A 16,967-nucleotide genomic window follows, 5' to 3' on the forward strand; every position below is an offset into this window, starting at 1 on the left:
TCAACTGTGATACGTAGAGGCTACATTAGAACACCTACACCCCTCAGCAAATTAGAGTTGAACCTAGCATTGCTATTATCAAAGATCTTCTGTCCGACGATGTTGAGGGACATAATATTCACTTCTGTGAAGATGCTGCTAGAATTGCTAAACCTCACGCTAGAGACAAACATAGGCCTGTTGTTGGCACGCCTGTTGTTTCTGTTAAGATAGGAGATTATTGTTATCATGGTTTATGTGACGTGGGTGCTAGTGTTAGTGCAATACCTCAATCCTTATATGATGAAATCAAAGATGAAATTGAACCTATTGAGATAGAGCCTATTGATGTCACTATTCAGCTTGCTAGTAGAGATACTATCTGCCCTCTGGGAATTGATAGGGATGTTGAAGCCTTGTGTGGTAAAACAAAGTATCCTGCTGCTTTCCTCGTTCTTGCTACAAAACAAGATAGCTTTTGTCCCATCATATTCGGCAGACCTTTTCTCAATACCTTCAATGCTCATATTGACTGTGAGAAGCAAACTGTCACTATTGGCTTTGAAGGTGTGTCACATGAGTTCAATTTCTCCAAGTTTGGTAGACAACCTCATGAAAAGGAGTTGCCTAGTAAGGATGAAACTATTGCCTTAGTTTCTATTGCCGTGCCTCCTACTGATCCCTTAGAGCAATACTTGCGTGAGCATGAAAATGATATGCATATGGATGAAAGAGATGAAATAGATAGAGTTGTCTTAGAACAATATCCTATTCTTAAGAATAACTTGCCTGTTGAACTACTTGGGGATCCTCCCCCACCAAAGGGTGATCGTGTGTTCGAGCTTAAACAGTTGCCTGATACTCTTAAGTATGCTTATCTTGATGAAAAAGAGATATATCCTGTTATCATTACTGCTAGCCTCTCAGAGCATGAAGAAAAGAAGTTACTAAAAACTCTGAGAAAGCACCGTGCTGCTATTGGATATACTCTTGATGATCTTAAGGGCATCAGTCCCACTCTATGCCAGCACACGATTAAAACCGATCCTGATTCCAAACCAGTTGCTGATCATCACAGGAGATTAAATCCTAAGATGAAAGAGGTAGTAAGAAAAGAAATACTGAAGTTCCTCGAAGCGGGTATTATCTATCTTGTTGCTCATAGAGATTGGGTGAGTCCGGTGCATTGCGTCCCTAAGAAGGGAGGCATTACCGTTGTTCCTAATGATAAGGATGAATTGGTCCCATAGAGGGTTATTACTGGCTATAGGATGGTGATTGATTTTAGGAAATTGAATAAAGCCACTAGGAAAGATCATTACCCTTTGCCTTTTATCGACCAAATGCTAGAAAGGCTGTCCAAACGCACACACTTCTGCTTTCTAGACGGTTATTCTGGTTTCTCCCAAATACCGGTTGCACAATCTGATCAGGAGAAAACCACTTTCACCTGCCCTTTCGGTACCTTTTCCTATAGACGTATGCCTTTTGGCTTATGTAATGCGCCTGCCACCTTTCAAAGATGTATGATGGCTATATTCTCTGACTTTCGTGAAAAGATTATTGAGGTTTTCATGGATGACTTCTTCGTTTACGGGTCTTCCTTTGATGATTGCCTTAGCAACCTTGATCGAGTCTTGCAGAGATGTAAAGACACCAATCTTGTCTTGAGTTGGGAGAAGTGCCACTTTATGGTTAATGAAGGCATCGTCTTAGGACATAAAATTTCTGAAACAGGTATTGAAGTCGATAAGGCTAAGGTTGATGCAATCGAGAAAATTGTTGGGGAACGTCGCATGGGAAACAAAAATTTTCCTACGCGCACGAAGACCTATCATGGTGATGTCCATCTACGAGAGGGGATGAGTGATCTACGTACCCTTGTAGATCGTACAGCAGAAGCGTTTAGAGAACGCGGTTGATGTAGTGGAACGTCCTCACGTCCCTCGATCCGCCCCGCGAACAATCCCGCGATCAGTCCCACGATCTAGTACCGAACGGACGGCACCTCCGCGTTCAGCACACGTACAGCTCGACGATGATCTCGGCCTTCTTGATCCAGCAAGAGAGACGGAGAGGTAGAAGAGTTCTCCGGCAGCGTGACGGCGCTCCGGAGGTTGGTGATGATCTCGTCTCAGCAGGGCTCCGCCCGAGCTTCGCAGAAACGCGATCTAGAGGAAAAACTATGGAGGTATGTGGTCGGGCAGCCGTGAGAAAGTCGTCTCAAATCTGCCCTAAAAGCCCCATATATATAGGAGGAGGGAGGGGGACCTTGACTTGGGGTCCAAGGGATCCCCAAGGGGTCGGCCGAGCCAGGGGGGAGGACTCTCCCCCCCCAAACCGAGTCCTACTTGGTTTGGTGGGAGGGAGTCCTTCCCCCTTCCCACTTCTTCCTTTTTTTTTCCTTTCCTTTGATTTTTCTATCTTGGCGCATAGGGGATTGGTGGGCTGTCCCACCAGCCCACTAAGGGCTGGTGTGACCCCCCCAAATGTCTATGGGCTTCCCCAGAGTGGGTTGCCCCCCTCTGGTGAACTCCCGGAACCCATTCGTCATTCCCGGTACATTCCCGGTAACTCCGAAAAACCTTCCGGTAATCAAATGAGGTCATCCTATATATCAATATTCGTTTCCGGACCATTCCGGAAACCCTCGTGACGTCCGTGATCTCATCCGGGACTCCGAACAACATTCGGTAACCAACCATATAACTCAAATACGCATAAAACAACGTCGAACCTTAAGTGTGCAGACCCTGCGGGTTCGAGAACTATGCAGACATGACCCGAGAGACTCCTCGGTCAATATCCAATAGCGGGACCTGGATGCCCATATTGGACCCTACATATTCTACGAAGATCTTATCGTTTGAACCTCAGTGCCAAGGATTCGTATAATCCCGTATGTCATTCCCTTTGTCCTTCGGTATGTTACTTGCCCGAGATTCGATCGTCAGTATCCGTATACCTATTTCAACCTCGTTTACTGGCAAGTCTCTTTACTCGTTCCGTAATACAAGATCCCGCAACTTACACTAAGTTACATTGCTTGCAAGGCTTGTATGTGATGTTGTATTACCGAGTGGGCCCCGAGATACCTCTCCGTCACACGGAGTGACAAATCCCAGTCTAGATCCATACTAACTCAACTAACACCTTCGGAGATACCTGTAGAGCATCTTTATAGTCACCCAGTTACGTTGCGACGTTTGATACACACAAAGCATTCCTCCGGTGTCAGTGAGTTATATGATCTCATGGTCATAGGAATAAATACTTGACACGCAGAAAACAGTAGCAACAAAATGACACGATCAACATGCTACGTCTATTAGTTTGGGTCTAGTCCATCACGTGATTCTCCTAATGACGTGATCCAGTTATCAAGCAACAACACTTTGTTCATAATCAGAAGACACTGATTATCATCGATCAACTGGCTAGCCAACTAGAGGCATGCTAGGGACGGTGTTTTGTCTATGTTATCCACACATGTAAATGAGTCTTCATTCAATACAATTATAGCATGGATAATAAACTATTATCTTGATACAGGAATTATAATAATAACTATACATTTATTATTGCCTCTAGGGCATAATTCCAACAGTCTCCCACTTGCACTAGAGTCAATAATCTAGCCCTCACATCACCATGTGAATTACATTGTAATAAATCTAACACCCATACAGTTCTGGTGTCGATCATGTTTTGGCCGTGGAAGAGGCTTAGTCAGCGGGTCTGCTACATTCAGATCCGTGTGCACTTTGCATATATTTACGTCCTCCTCCTCGACGTAGTCGCGGATGAGGTTGAAGCGTCGTTTGATGTGTCTGGTCTTCTTGTGAAACCTTGGTTCCTTTGCTAAGGCAATGGCACCAGTGTTGTCACAGAACAAGGTTATTGGATCCAGTGCACTTGGCACCACTCCAAGATCCGTCATGAACTGCTTCATCCAGACACCCTCCTTAGCTGCCTCCGAGGCAGCCATGTATTCCGCTTCACATGTAGAATCTGCTACGACGCTTTGCTTGGAACTGCACCAGCTTACTGCACCCTCATTAAGAATAAATACGTATCCGGTTTGCGACTTAGAGTCGTCCGGATCCGTGTCAAAGCTTGCATCGACGTAACCTTTTACGGCGAGCTCTTCGTCACCTCCATACACGAGAAACATCTCCTTAGTCCTTTTCAGGTACTTTAGGATATTCTTGACCGCTGTCCAGTGATCCACTCCTGGATTACTCTGGAATCTGCCTGCCATACTTATGGCCAGGCTAACATCCGGTCTAGTGCACAGCATCGCATACATGATAGAGCCTATGGCTGAAGCATAGGGGACGGAGCGCATATGCTCTCTATCTTCATCAGTTGCTGGGCACTGAGTCTTACTCAATCTCGTACCTTGTAACACTGGCAAGAACCCTTTCTTGGACTGTTCCATTTTGAACCTCTTCAAAACTTTATCAAGGTATGTGCTTTGTGAAAGTCCTATCAGGCGTTTTGATCTATCCCTATAGATCTTAATGCCTAGAATGTAAGCAGCTTCTCCTAGGTCCTTCATAGAGAAACTTTTATTCAAGTAACCTTTTATGCTCTCCAAAAGCTCTACGTTGTTTCCAATCAGTAATATGTCATCCACATATAATATTAGAAACGCCACAGAGCTCCCACTCACTTTCTTGCAAATACAAGATTCTCCAACCACTTGTATAAACCCAAATGCTTTGATCACCTCATCAAAGCGTTTGTTCCAACTCCGAGATGCTTGCACCAGTCCATAAATGGATCGCTGGAGCCTGCACACCTTGTCAGCATTTTTAGGATCGACAAAACCTTCGGGTTGCATCATATACAACTCTTCCTTAAGGAAACCGTTAAGGAACGCCGTTTTGACATCCATCTGCCAAATTTCATAATCGAAAAATGCAGCTATTGCTAACATGATTCTGACGGACTTAAGCATCGCTACGGGAGAGAAAGTCTCATCGTAGTCAATTCCTGGAACTTGTGAAAAACCCTTTGCCACAAGTCGAGCTTTATAAACGGTTACATTACCGTCAGCGTCCGTCTTCTTCTTAAAGATCCATTTGTTCTGAATGGCCTTGCGGCCCTCAGGCAGCATCTCCAAAGTCCACACTTTGTTCTCATACATGGATCCTATCTCGGATTTCATGGCTTCTAGCCATTTGTTGGAATCTGGGCCCACCATTGCTTCTTCATAATTTGCAGGTTCGTTGTTGTCTAACAACATGATTGATAAGACGGGATTACCGTACCACTCTGGAGCAGCGCGTGATCTCGTCGACCTGCGTGGTTCAACAGAAACTTGAACTGGAGTTTCATGATCATCATCATTAACTTCCTCCTCAACCGGCGTCGCAATGACAGAGGTTTCCCCTTGCCCTGCGCCACCATCCAGAGGGATGATAGGTTCGACAACCTCGTCAAGTTCTATCTTCCTCCCACTCAATTCTCTCGAGAGAAACTCCTTCTCGAGAAAAGTTCCGTTCTTAGCAACAAACACTTTGCCCTCGGATTTGAGATAGAAGGTGTACCCAACTGTCTCTTTTGGGTAACCTATGAAGACGCACTTTTCCACTTTGGGTTCCAGCTTTTCAGGCTGAAGCTTTTTGACATAAGCATCACATCCCCAAACTTTAAGAAACGACAACTTTGGCCTTTTGCCATACCACAGTTCGTATGGTGTCGTCTCAACGGATTTCGATGGTGCCCTATTTAAAGTGAATGCAGCTGTTTCTAATGCATAACCCCAAAACGATAACGGCAAATCAGTAAGAGACATCATAGATCGCACCATTTCTAATAAAGTACGATCACGACATTCGGACACACCATTACACTGTGGTGTTCCAGGCGGTGTTAACTGCGAAACAATTCCACATTTTCTTAAGTGAGTACCAAACTCGAAACTCAGATACTCACCCCCACGATCAGACCGTAGGAACTTGATCTTCTTGTTACGATGATTTTCCACTTCACTCTGAAATTGCTTGAACTTTTCAAATGTTCCAGACTTGTGCTTCATCAAGTATACATAACCATATCTACTTAGATCGTCAGTGAAGGTGAGAAAATAACGATATCCGCCGCGTGCCTCCACGCTCATTGGACCACATACATCGGTATGTATGATTTCCAACAAGTCACTTGCACGCTCCATTGTTCCGGAGAACGGAGTCTTAGTCATCTTGCCCATGAGGCATGGTTCGCACGTGTCAAGTGAATCAAAGTCAAGTGACTCCAAAAGTCCATCAGCATGGAGTTTCTTCATGCGCTTTACACCAATATGACCCAAGCGGCAGTGCCACAAAAATATGGCGCTATCATTGTTTACTCTAACTCTTTTGGTCTCAATGTTATGTATATGCGTATCTCTATCAAGATTCAATATGAACAATCCTCTCACATTCGGTGCATGACCATAAAAGATGTTACTCATAGAAATAGAACAACCATTATTCTCAGACTTAAAAGAGTAACCGTCTCGCAATAAACAAGATCCAGATATAATGTTCATGCTCAACGCAGGCACTAAATAACAATGATTTAAGTTCATCACTAATCCCGATGGTAGTTGAAGTGACACTGTGCCGACGACGATTGCATCAACCTTGGAACCCTTTCCTACGCGCATCGTCACTTCGTCCTTCACCAGCCTTCGTCTATTCCGCAGTTCCTGCTTCGAGTTGCAAATGTGAGCAACAGAACCGGTATCGAATACCCAGGCACTACTACGAGAGCTGGTTAAGTACACATCAATAACATGTATATCAAATATACCTGATTTTTCTTTGCCCGCCTTCTTATCCGCCAGATACTTGGGGCAATTGCGCTTCCAGTGACCCATACCCTTGCAATAGAAGCACTCTGTTTCAGGCTTAGGTCCAGCCTTGGGTTTCTTCGGCGGATTGGCAACAGGCTTGCCGCTCTTCTTCGAATTGCCCTTCTTGCCTTTGCCGTTTCTCTTGAAACTAGTGGTCTTGCTCACCATCAACACTTGATGTTCTTTACGGAGTTCAGACTCTGCGACTTTCAGCATCGCAAACAACTCGCCGGGAGACTTGTTCATCCCTTGCATGTTGTAGTTCAACACAAAGCCTTTATAGCTTGGCGGCAGTGATTGAAGGATTCTGTCAGTGATAGCTTCTTGCGGGAGTTCAATCCCCAGTTCAGCTAGACGGTTTGAGTACCCAGACATTTTGAGCACATGTTCACTGACAGACGAGTTTTCCTCCATCTTGCAAGCATAGAATTTATCGGAGGTCTCATACCTCTCGATCCGGGCGTTCTTCTGAAAGATGAACTTCAACTCCTGGAACATCTCAAATGCTCCATGACGCTCAAAGCGACGTTGAAGTCCCGGTTCTAAGCCATACAAGACTGCACATTGAACTATTGAGTAGTCCTCCTTACGCGCTAACCAAGCGTTCTTAACATCCTGATCAGCCGTAGCGGGTGGTTCATCTCCTAGCGCAGCATTAAGGACATAATCCTTCTTTCCAGCTTGTAAGATTAGCTTAAGATTACGAGCCCAGTCTACAAAGTTGCTTCCATCATCTTTCAACTTAGCTTTCTCTAGGAACGTATTAAAATTGAGGATGACACTTGCGTGAGCCATGATCTACAACACAAATATATCCAAAGTGGACTTAGACTATGTTCAAGATAATTAGAGTTCAACTTAATCAAATTACATGCTAAACTCCCACTCAAAAAGTACATCTCTCTAGTCATTTGAGTGGTTCATGATCCACCTACACTATCCCAAGTCCGATCATCACGTGAGTCGGGAGTAGTTTCAGTGGTAAGCATCCCTATGCTAATCATATCATCTATATGATTCATGATCGACCTTTCGGGCTCATGTGTTCCGAGGCCATGTCTGCACATGCTAGGCTCGTCAAGCTTAACCCGAGTGTTCCGCGTGCGCAACTGTTTTGCACCCGTTGTATGTGAATGTTGAGTCTATCACACCCGATCATCACGTGGTGTCTCGAAACGACGAACTGTAGCAATGGTGCACAGTCGGGGAGAACACAATTTCGTCTTGAAATTTTAGTGAGAGATCACCTCATAATGCTACCGTCGTTCTAAGCAAAATAAGGTGCATAAAAGGATTAACATCACATGCAAATCATAAGTGACATGATATGGCCATCATCACGTGCTTCTTGATCTCCATCACCAAAGCACCGGCACGATCTCCTTGTCACCGGCGCCACACCATGATCATCCATCAATGTGTTGCCATCGGGGTTGTCGTGCTACTTATGCTATTACTACTAAAGCTACATCCTAGCAAAATAGTAAACGCATCTGCAAGCACATATGTTAGTATAAAGACAACCCTATGGCTCCTGCCGGTTGCCGTACCATCGACGTGCAAGTCTATATTTCTATTACAACATGATCATCTCATACATCCAATATATTACATCACATCATTGGCCATATCACATCACAATCATACCCTGCAAAAACAAGTTAGACGTCCTCTAATTTTGTTTGTTGCATGTTTTACGTGGTGACCAAGGGTATCTAGTAGGATCGCATCTTACTTACGTAAACACCACAACGGAGATATATGAGTTGCTATTTAACCTCATCCAAGGACCTCCTCGGTCAAATCCGATTCAACTAAAGTTGGAGAAACCGTCACTTGCCAGTCATATTTGAGCAAAGGGGGTTACTCGTAACGATGAAACCAGTCTCTCGTAAGCGTACGAGTAATGTCGGTCCAAGCCGCTTCAATCCAACAATACCGCGGAATCAAGAAAAGACTAAGGAGGGCAGCAAAACGCACATCACCGCCCACAAAACCTTTTGTGTTCTACTCGAGAAGACATCTACGCATGAACCTAGCTCATGATGCCACTGTTGGGGAACGTCGCATGGGAAACAAAAATTTTCCTACGCGCACGAAGACCTATCATGGTGATGTCCATCTACGAGAGGGGATGAGTGATCTACGTACCCTTGTAGATCGTACAGCAGAAGCGTTTAGAGAACGCGGTTGATGTAGTGGAACGTCCTCACGTCCCTCGATCCGCCCCGCGAACAATCCCGCGATCAGTCCCACGATCTAGTACCGAACGGACGGCACCTCCGCGTTCAGCACACGTACAGCTCGACGATGATCTCGGCCTTCTTGATCCAGCAAGAGAGACGGAGAGGTAGAAGAGTTCTCCGGCAGCGTGACGGCGCTCCGGAGGTTGGTGATGATCTCGTCTCAGCAGGGCTCCGCCCGAGCTTCGCAGAAACGCGATCTAGAGGAAAAACTATGGAGGTATGTGGTCGGGCAGCCGTGAGAAAGTCGTCTCAAATCTGCCCTAAAAGCCCCATATATATAGGAGGAGGGAGGGGGACCTTGACTTGGGGTCCAAGGGATCCCCAAGGGGTCGGCCGAGCCAGGGGGGAGGACTCTCCCCCCCCAAACCGAGTCCTACTTGGTTTGGTGGGAGGGAGTCCTTCCCCCTTCCCACTTCTTCCTTTTTTTTTCCTTTCCTTTGATTTTTCTATCTTGGCGCATAGGGGATTGGTGGGCTGTCCCACCAGCCCACTAAGGGCTAGTGTGACCCCCCCAAATGCCTATGGGCTTCCCCGAAGTGGGTTGCCCCCCTCCGGTGAACTCCCGGAACCCATTCGTCATTCCCGGTACATTCCCGGTAACTCCGAAAAACCTTCCGGTAATCAAATGAGGTCATCCTATATATCAATCTTCGTTTCCGGACCATTCCGGAAACCCTCGTGACGTCCGTGATCTCATCCGGGACTCCGAACAACATTCGGTAACCAACCATATAACTCAAATACGCATAAAACAACGTCGAACCTTAAGTGTGCAGACCCTGCGGGTTCGAGAACTATGCAGACATGACCCGAGAGACTCCTCGGTCAATATCCAATAGCGGGACCTGGATGCCCATATTGGATCCTACATATTCTACGAAGATCTTATCGTTTGAACCTCAGTGCCAAGGATTCGTATAATCCCGTATGTCATTCCCTTTGTCCTTCGGTATGTTACTTGCCCGAGATTCGATCGTCAGTATCCGTATACCTATTTCAACCTCGTTTACTGGCAAGTCTCTTTACTCGTTCCGTAATACAAGATCCCGCAACTTACACTAAGTTACATTGCTTGCAAGGCTTGTATGTGATGTTGTATTACCGAGTGGGCCCCGAGATACCTCTCCGTCACACGGAGTGACAAATCCCAGTCTCGATCCATACTAACTCAACTAACACCTTCGGAGATACCTGTAGAGCATCTTTATAGTCACCCAGTTACGTTGCGACGTTTGATACACACAAAGCATTCCTCCGGTGTCAGTGAGTTATATGATCTCATGGTCATAGGAATAAATACTTGACACGCAGAAAACAGTAGCAACAAAATGACACGATCAACATGCTACGTCTATTAGTTTGGGTCTAGTCCATCACGTGATTCTCCTAATGACGTGATCCAGTTATCAAGCAACAACACTTTGTTCATAATCAGAAGACACTGATTATCATCGATCAACTGGCTCGCCAACTAGAGGCATGCTAGGGACGGTGTTTTGTCTATGTTATCCACACATGTAAATGAGTCTTCATTCAATACAATTATAGCATGGATAATAAACTATTATCTTGATACAGGAATTATAATAATAACTATACATTTATTATTGCCTCTAGGGCATAATTCCAACAAAAATACCATACCCCACAGATATCAAAGGTATAAGAAGTTTCCTTGGTCATGCTGGTTTCTATAGAAGGTTCATTAAAGACTTCTCTAAGATTTCTAGGCCTCTTACCAATCTCTTGCAAAAGGATATTCCTTTTGTTTTTGATGATGATTGTGAGGAAGCCTTCGAAATACTTAAGAAGGCTTTGATAACTGCACCTATTATTCAAACACCTGATTGGAACTTACCTTTTGAAATCATGTGTGATGCTAGTGATTTGTAGCGACCCGACTCAAGACGAGTCAAGCCTCTGTGTTTCTATGCCATCCCTGGATCAGTATGCTGGCACACACAGTACATCAATGTATATATCAAAGTGCAATCACATGTAAAATAGTGTAAAACTGATATATACCTTAAATATTTCAGCGGAAGCAGTCAAGGGAGTGGAGTCCCAAAACACCAACGACAAGTTGAGTGTAGACCGTAACCCTGAATCGTACCCTTACTCGTCGAAGAAAAATATCTGCAACATAAGACGTTGCAGCCATGTAGGTCAGCATATTGAATATGCCGGCAAGTCACATAAGAGAGGGGTGAAAAGTAATCATCTATACTATATGCATATATGGCAGGTGGGGCTATAAATTTTTAGCGAAAAGCAAGTTTTCTCCTACATCAAGAGAGGGCTAAAAGCAAAATGTTACTACATTGTTGGTTGTTAACGAGATGGTTCCACCAACCAATTCTCGTACCCGAGTTGTCAATAATTACCCTCATCAAATATATATATATAATGGTGTTGAGAAATCCAGATAACTTCAGTTCCTTTGGCTCAAGTTATCCATGACCGTCGACACGGCTAATCGATTAGGTTTGAGTACTCTGCAGAGTTTTGCACACGTTCCCCACAAGATTTGATCGCCTCTGTGTATGTCCTCGCACTTCAGGGTGTTTGAAGACCGGATGATCAAAACATGGTCTTTCAACGGGTCCCTCTGGATCCCTGTCGGTGCCCATCCATTCCTACCGTTCTTCTACATCTGCTAGCACCGCCTGTCCAGAGTCGCCGCGTTGTCCAACCAAGCCAGAGCCCATAATGACTTGTGGCTATGCAGGTAAGCCTTGGGTCTTGAAAATATCCGTCCGTCTCTTTGAGCCTGGGTGAAGCTTTCCGCAGGATGTCATGGCCTCTCCAGCATCCCGGGTCATCCACTGGGTTCTCCAGGGAGCCGATCAACCGTCCTTCACCCAGAGTTGCATTGCGTCCGAGGTCTTGAAAATCTTGTCTTAACCGGTCTTGAATATTTAATCAACCTCGCATCACTCGTGTTATGCACTCAACCGAAATCCCGTCTACTCAAGCATAGCAATATGAAATTTGTCGTCCCGGGGCCAAGTATCGGGGTTGTTGTGTGCCTACCACATGATACTACAATCTATACTAAAATTTCCAAGTACCTAAGCAGCATGCAAATTTGGGCATAGGATGGTAGAACTACGATACATAAAACATAGGTGATAGTATGATCAAAGTGACTTGCCTGGTGATGTTGACGAAGAAGAATTTCTCGAGAAATAACTTGATAGACTACTCGTCACTCTCCGATGAAATCTATATAACAAACATATCATTCACATAAGCACTTATACTAGCAATCATTCTAGCAATCAAAACAAAAGAGAGAGCGAATAAGAATCCGAAAGAAACTTCAAATAAGACTAGGGAGTCTTCTACTACGTCAAACACTAAATAGTTTTTGTCTAACAGAAAATAATAACAAGGAACTAAGATATAAGTTTAACTAAGATAAAATAAAGTATTTTTTCACAAAACTATTTGAAAGTACTTCCAAACGGGATTTGAAACAGTGGGGAAACCAATTGCAAGTTACTAAGGAACTAGAATTGATTTCGTGATAACAAATAAAAATAAAATCAACACTTGTTGCAAAACTACTGTTAACTAACATAAAAAAACAATAATCTTTCTTAAATATAAAAGAAAATAATTTAAAACAATTTACAGAAAAAGGAAATAGCCATAGTCCAAAAAAGGTGAAACAGAAATTGTTTCACAAGAAACGGTGAGCTAAAATACTCAAACAAATATGAAATTTTTGCCACTGATAAATAAGATCACTAGTGATCAGTAGCAAAAGGAATCAAATTAAAAGCTATTTTGAAACTCCTGGAATAAGCAAAACAAGGTTTAAACTAAATCTGATCTAATTCAAATTTGCAAATTTCAAACATAGACAAATTATATGTTTTTAAAAACTACAGGAAATTTGTGAGCTACTGGAGAAAGAATCAACATCATTGGACTTATGGATCAAAAGTTATGGGCTAAACAAGATTGGAACTTTTCTGTTTTTGAACTAAATCTGAAAAATAAAACAAACAGGAAATCCATGTGGCGGCTTCTGATTGGCTGATGGGTGTGCGTGGCATAGGCTAAACATCGGATGGCCGCTAAATAAGAAAAACCCTTTCGGTCTAAAATTACTAACAGGGAACCGGTATGGTTTTATAACTAAAAACGAAGGGGTAAGTTACTCTAATCTACACCGTTGAAAATAGATCTAAGGGTAAAACTACACAATATAAAAAAAACAAAACAAGTAAAAGAAAAAAAAGAAAGGAAGGAGGAGAGGGGGCTTACCGTGCCTGGCAGGGGCTGGGGTGCAGCGAGGTGGGCAACTCCGCCGGGGTGGGGGTCGCCGGCGAGGGTGGGGAAGGGGCCGATGGAGGAGGGGGGGGGGGGCGGCGAGACTCCACGAGAGGTTCAGCACGGAGGGGGAAACCTGCACGGGGGGGGGGGGGGGGACGTGGTGAAGTTCTTGGCGACGAGTCTGGCAGGAGCTTCTCGTGGGGATGTGGAGGGGGTGCAGGGGGGGGGGGGGGGGCGACGGGGTGGGGTGGTGGAGGAGGGGCCGAAGTGGTGGAGGGGTGGCGGCGGGGTGGGGTGGGCTCGGTAGGGAGGGGAGGGAGTGCAGGGGCGATGGGGTGGGGCTCCGGTGAGCTCTCTGGTGGCCGACTCTGGCGAGGTGCAGGGGGAGGAGGAGGTGGGGAGAGGTGGCGGTTTCAACGGGAATGGAACGAGGAGAACGTGGGGCTTCTTATAGGGGCGACGGGAGAGGCTAGGAGGGAAAGGATTTCGCGAATCCCGGAGGTGGGGATTCCTCTATCCATGGCAAGGAAAGCTTCTGTGACGTGAGGGAGAGGCAGAGGAGGAAGAAGATCTTGTTGGACCAGAGAAAAGGAAAGGTCTTAATGGGCCACCTGGAGTTTCCAAATAAAAATGATTCCTTTCCTATTTTTAAAACTAGGAAACTAAAACGATAAAAGGGAATTCAAATCAATTCGGAATAAAGAGTTTCTATATACTAAAATTATCAGAAAAATAAAATCTAAAAGATGGGCATTTTTCCACGGCCAAAATAAAAACTAAAAAAAATGTTTTTTCCAAAAATCCCTAAAAGCATTATTTATTTTTGCAATTATTTTCTCAAATTAAATTTTGTTTCCTTGGCTCAAAATAGTTCAACAAATGCCCCTGGCTTTGGAGGGTCATGTTCCTCCTCTCTTTTCTGTTTGATAGAATATTATTCCCCAGCATTTCTCGAGTGGAGGGAAAATAGAAATGCAAAAGCAAAAGTCGAAGGAATTCAAATGCAAATCTCCGTTCAAATTCTTTATAGTTGAAGAAGTCACGTCATCTTCTCTTTTTGTTTTTAACTCGCTGAATTTGAATTTACCGGAGAAGGGGAAAGTCATTTTATTCCCTCTCATTCAAAAGTTTTAAATTTTTTCAAATTTCACTCAAGTTTCAATCACCCAATCAAACAAACAATCATTCTAATAATATTATTAACATTCCAAAATTTGGGATGTTACAAACCTACCACACTTAAAATGAATCTCGTCCTCGAGATTCGAAGAAGCTAGAAAGAAAGGTTAGGGTTTGGGGGTCTTCTAACAATTCCAATCTCCGGCAAGGTGGGATGCTACCACACTTAAAATGAGAGATACTGGTCCCTCAAAATGCTTTAACGATCCTCTGGGGTTTTGGCAACTGACATCGCACAGTCTTCATATTAAATCCTTTGGTGATGCTCTCCCGTTGATATAAGCTTCTTCCATCACTGGGTCTTCTTAACTGACAGTCTCGTGATCAATTCTAAATAACATATCGATGGTTCTCATGGTGGTCTACCATTTGTGGTTATCCTGCAGAGAAAGGGGTCTTGGTTTCATCCTCACTGTAAAATTTCCTACGCGTGACAACAGGTGCCATGTACATGGGCTTTTCTTATACCACTCTAAGGCTTAAACAAAAGCTTCAAAGAACGTCGTCTCTCTATATGGGTAAGTCTATCAGATTTACCATTCCGAATAGCAAATGCAAATCTCCGTTCAAATTCTTTATAGTTGAAGAAGTCACATCATCTTCTCTCTTTGTTTTTAACTCGCTGAATTTGAATTTACCGGAGAAGGGGAAAGTCATTTTATTCCCTCTCATTCAAAAGTTTTGAAAAGTTTCAAATTTCACTCAAGTTTCAATCACCCAATCAAACAAACAATCATTCTAATAATATTATTAACATTCCAAAATTTGGGATGTTACATGATTATGCGGTTGGTGCTGTCTTAGGGCAAAGAGTTGATAAGAAGTTGTATGTTATTCACTATGCTAGTAAAACTCTAGACAGTGCCCAAAGAAACTATGCTACTACACAGAAGGAATTTTTAGTAGTCGTGTTTGCATGTGAAAAGTTCAGGTCTTACATAGTTGATTCCAAAGTCACTATTCACACTGATCCTGCTGCTATTAAGTACCTCATGGAAAAGAAGGACGCTAAACCTAGACTTATCAGATGGGTTCTCTTGCTGATAACCCCGTAGCAGATAACTTGTCTATGTTGGAGAACGTTCTTGATGACCCACAACCTATTGATGATAGCTTTCCCGATGAGCAACTGAATGTCATCAATGCTTCACGTAGTGCACCGTGGTATGCTGATTATGCAAACTATATCGTTGCCAAATATATACCACCTAGTTTCACATACCAGCAAAATAAGAAATTCTTCTTTGACTTGAGACATTACTTTTGGGATGATCCTCACCTTTATAATGAAGGAGTAGATGGTGTTATTAGACGTTGTGTACCTGAACATGAATAGGGACATATCCTACAGAAGTGTCACTCCGAGGCCTACGGAGGACACCATGCGGGAGATAGAACTACACACAAGGTATTGCAATCAGGCTTCTATTGGCCCACTCGCTTCAAGGATGCCCGTAAGTTTGTCTTGTCTTGTGACGAATGTCAAAGAGTAGGCAATATCGGTAAACGTCAGGAAATGCCTATGAACTATTCACTTGTCATTGAACCATTTGATGTTTGGGGCTTTGATTATATGGGACCTTTTCTAAAATCCAATGGGTATACTCATATCCTAGTTGCTGTTGATTATGTCACTAAGTGGGTAGAAGCTATCCCCACTAGTAGTGCTGATCAAAACACTTCTATCAGGATGCTTAAAGAAGTTATTTTCCCTTGATTTGGAGTCCCTAGATATCTAATAAACGACGGTGGTTCACATTTCATTAATGGCGTTTTCTGTAAAACGCTTGCTAAGTACGATGTCAACCATGGAATTGCGTCTCCTTATCACCCTCAGTCGAGTGGTCAAGTAGAGCTAAGCAATAGAGAGATTAAACTAATTCTGCGAAAGACTGTCAACAGGTCTAGAAAGAATTGGTCTAAGAAGCTCGATGATGCATTGTGGGCTTATAGAACTGCCTATAAGAATCCCATGGGCATGTCTCCGTACAAAATGGTGTACGGTAAAACATGTCATTTACCTCTTGAGCTAGAGCATAAAGCTTATTGGGCAATCAAAGAGCTCAACTTTGATTTCAAACTTGCCGGTGAGAAGAGGTTATTTGACATTAGCTTGCTTGATGAATGGAGAACTCAGGCATATGAGAATGCCAAGTTGTTCAAAGAGAAGGTTAAGAGGTGGCATGATAAGAGGATACAAAAGCGTGAGTTCAATGTAGGTGATTATGTCTTGCTATATAATTCTCGTTTAAGATTCTTTGCACGCAAGCTTCTCTCTAAATGGGAAGTTCCCTATATTGTTGAGGAAGTATATCGTTCCGGTGCTATCAAGATCAACAACACGGAAGGTAATTGTCCAAGAGTGGTAAATGGGCAAAGAATCAAGCATTATATCTGAGGTATTCCCATAAATGTCGAAAGCAATATTATCAATA

This window comes from Hordeum vulgare, chromosome 7H, assembly GCF_904849725.1.
Source record: "Hordeum vulgare subsp. vulgare chromosome 7H, MorexV3_pseudomolecules_assembly, whole genome shotgun sequence".
In the NCBI taxonomy this organism is placed as follows: Eukaryota; Viridiplantae; Streptophyta; class Magnoliopsida; order Poales; family Poaceae; genus Hordeum; species Hordeum vulgare.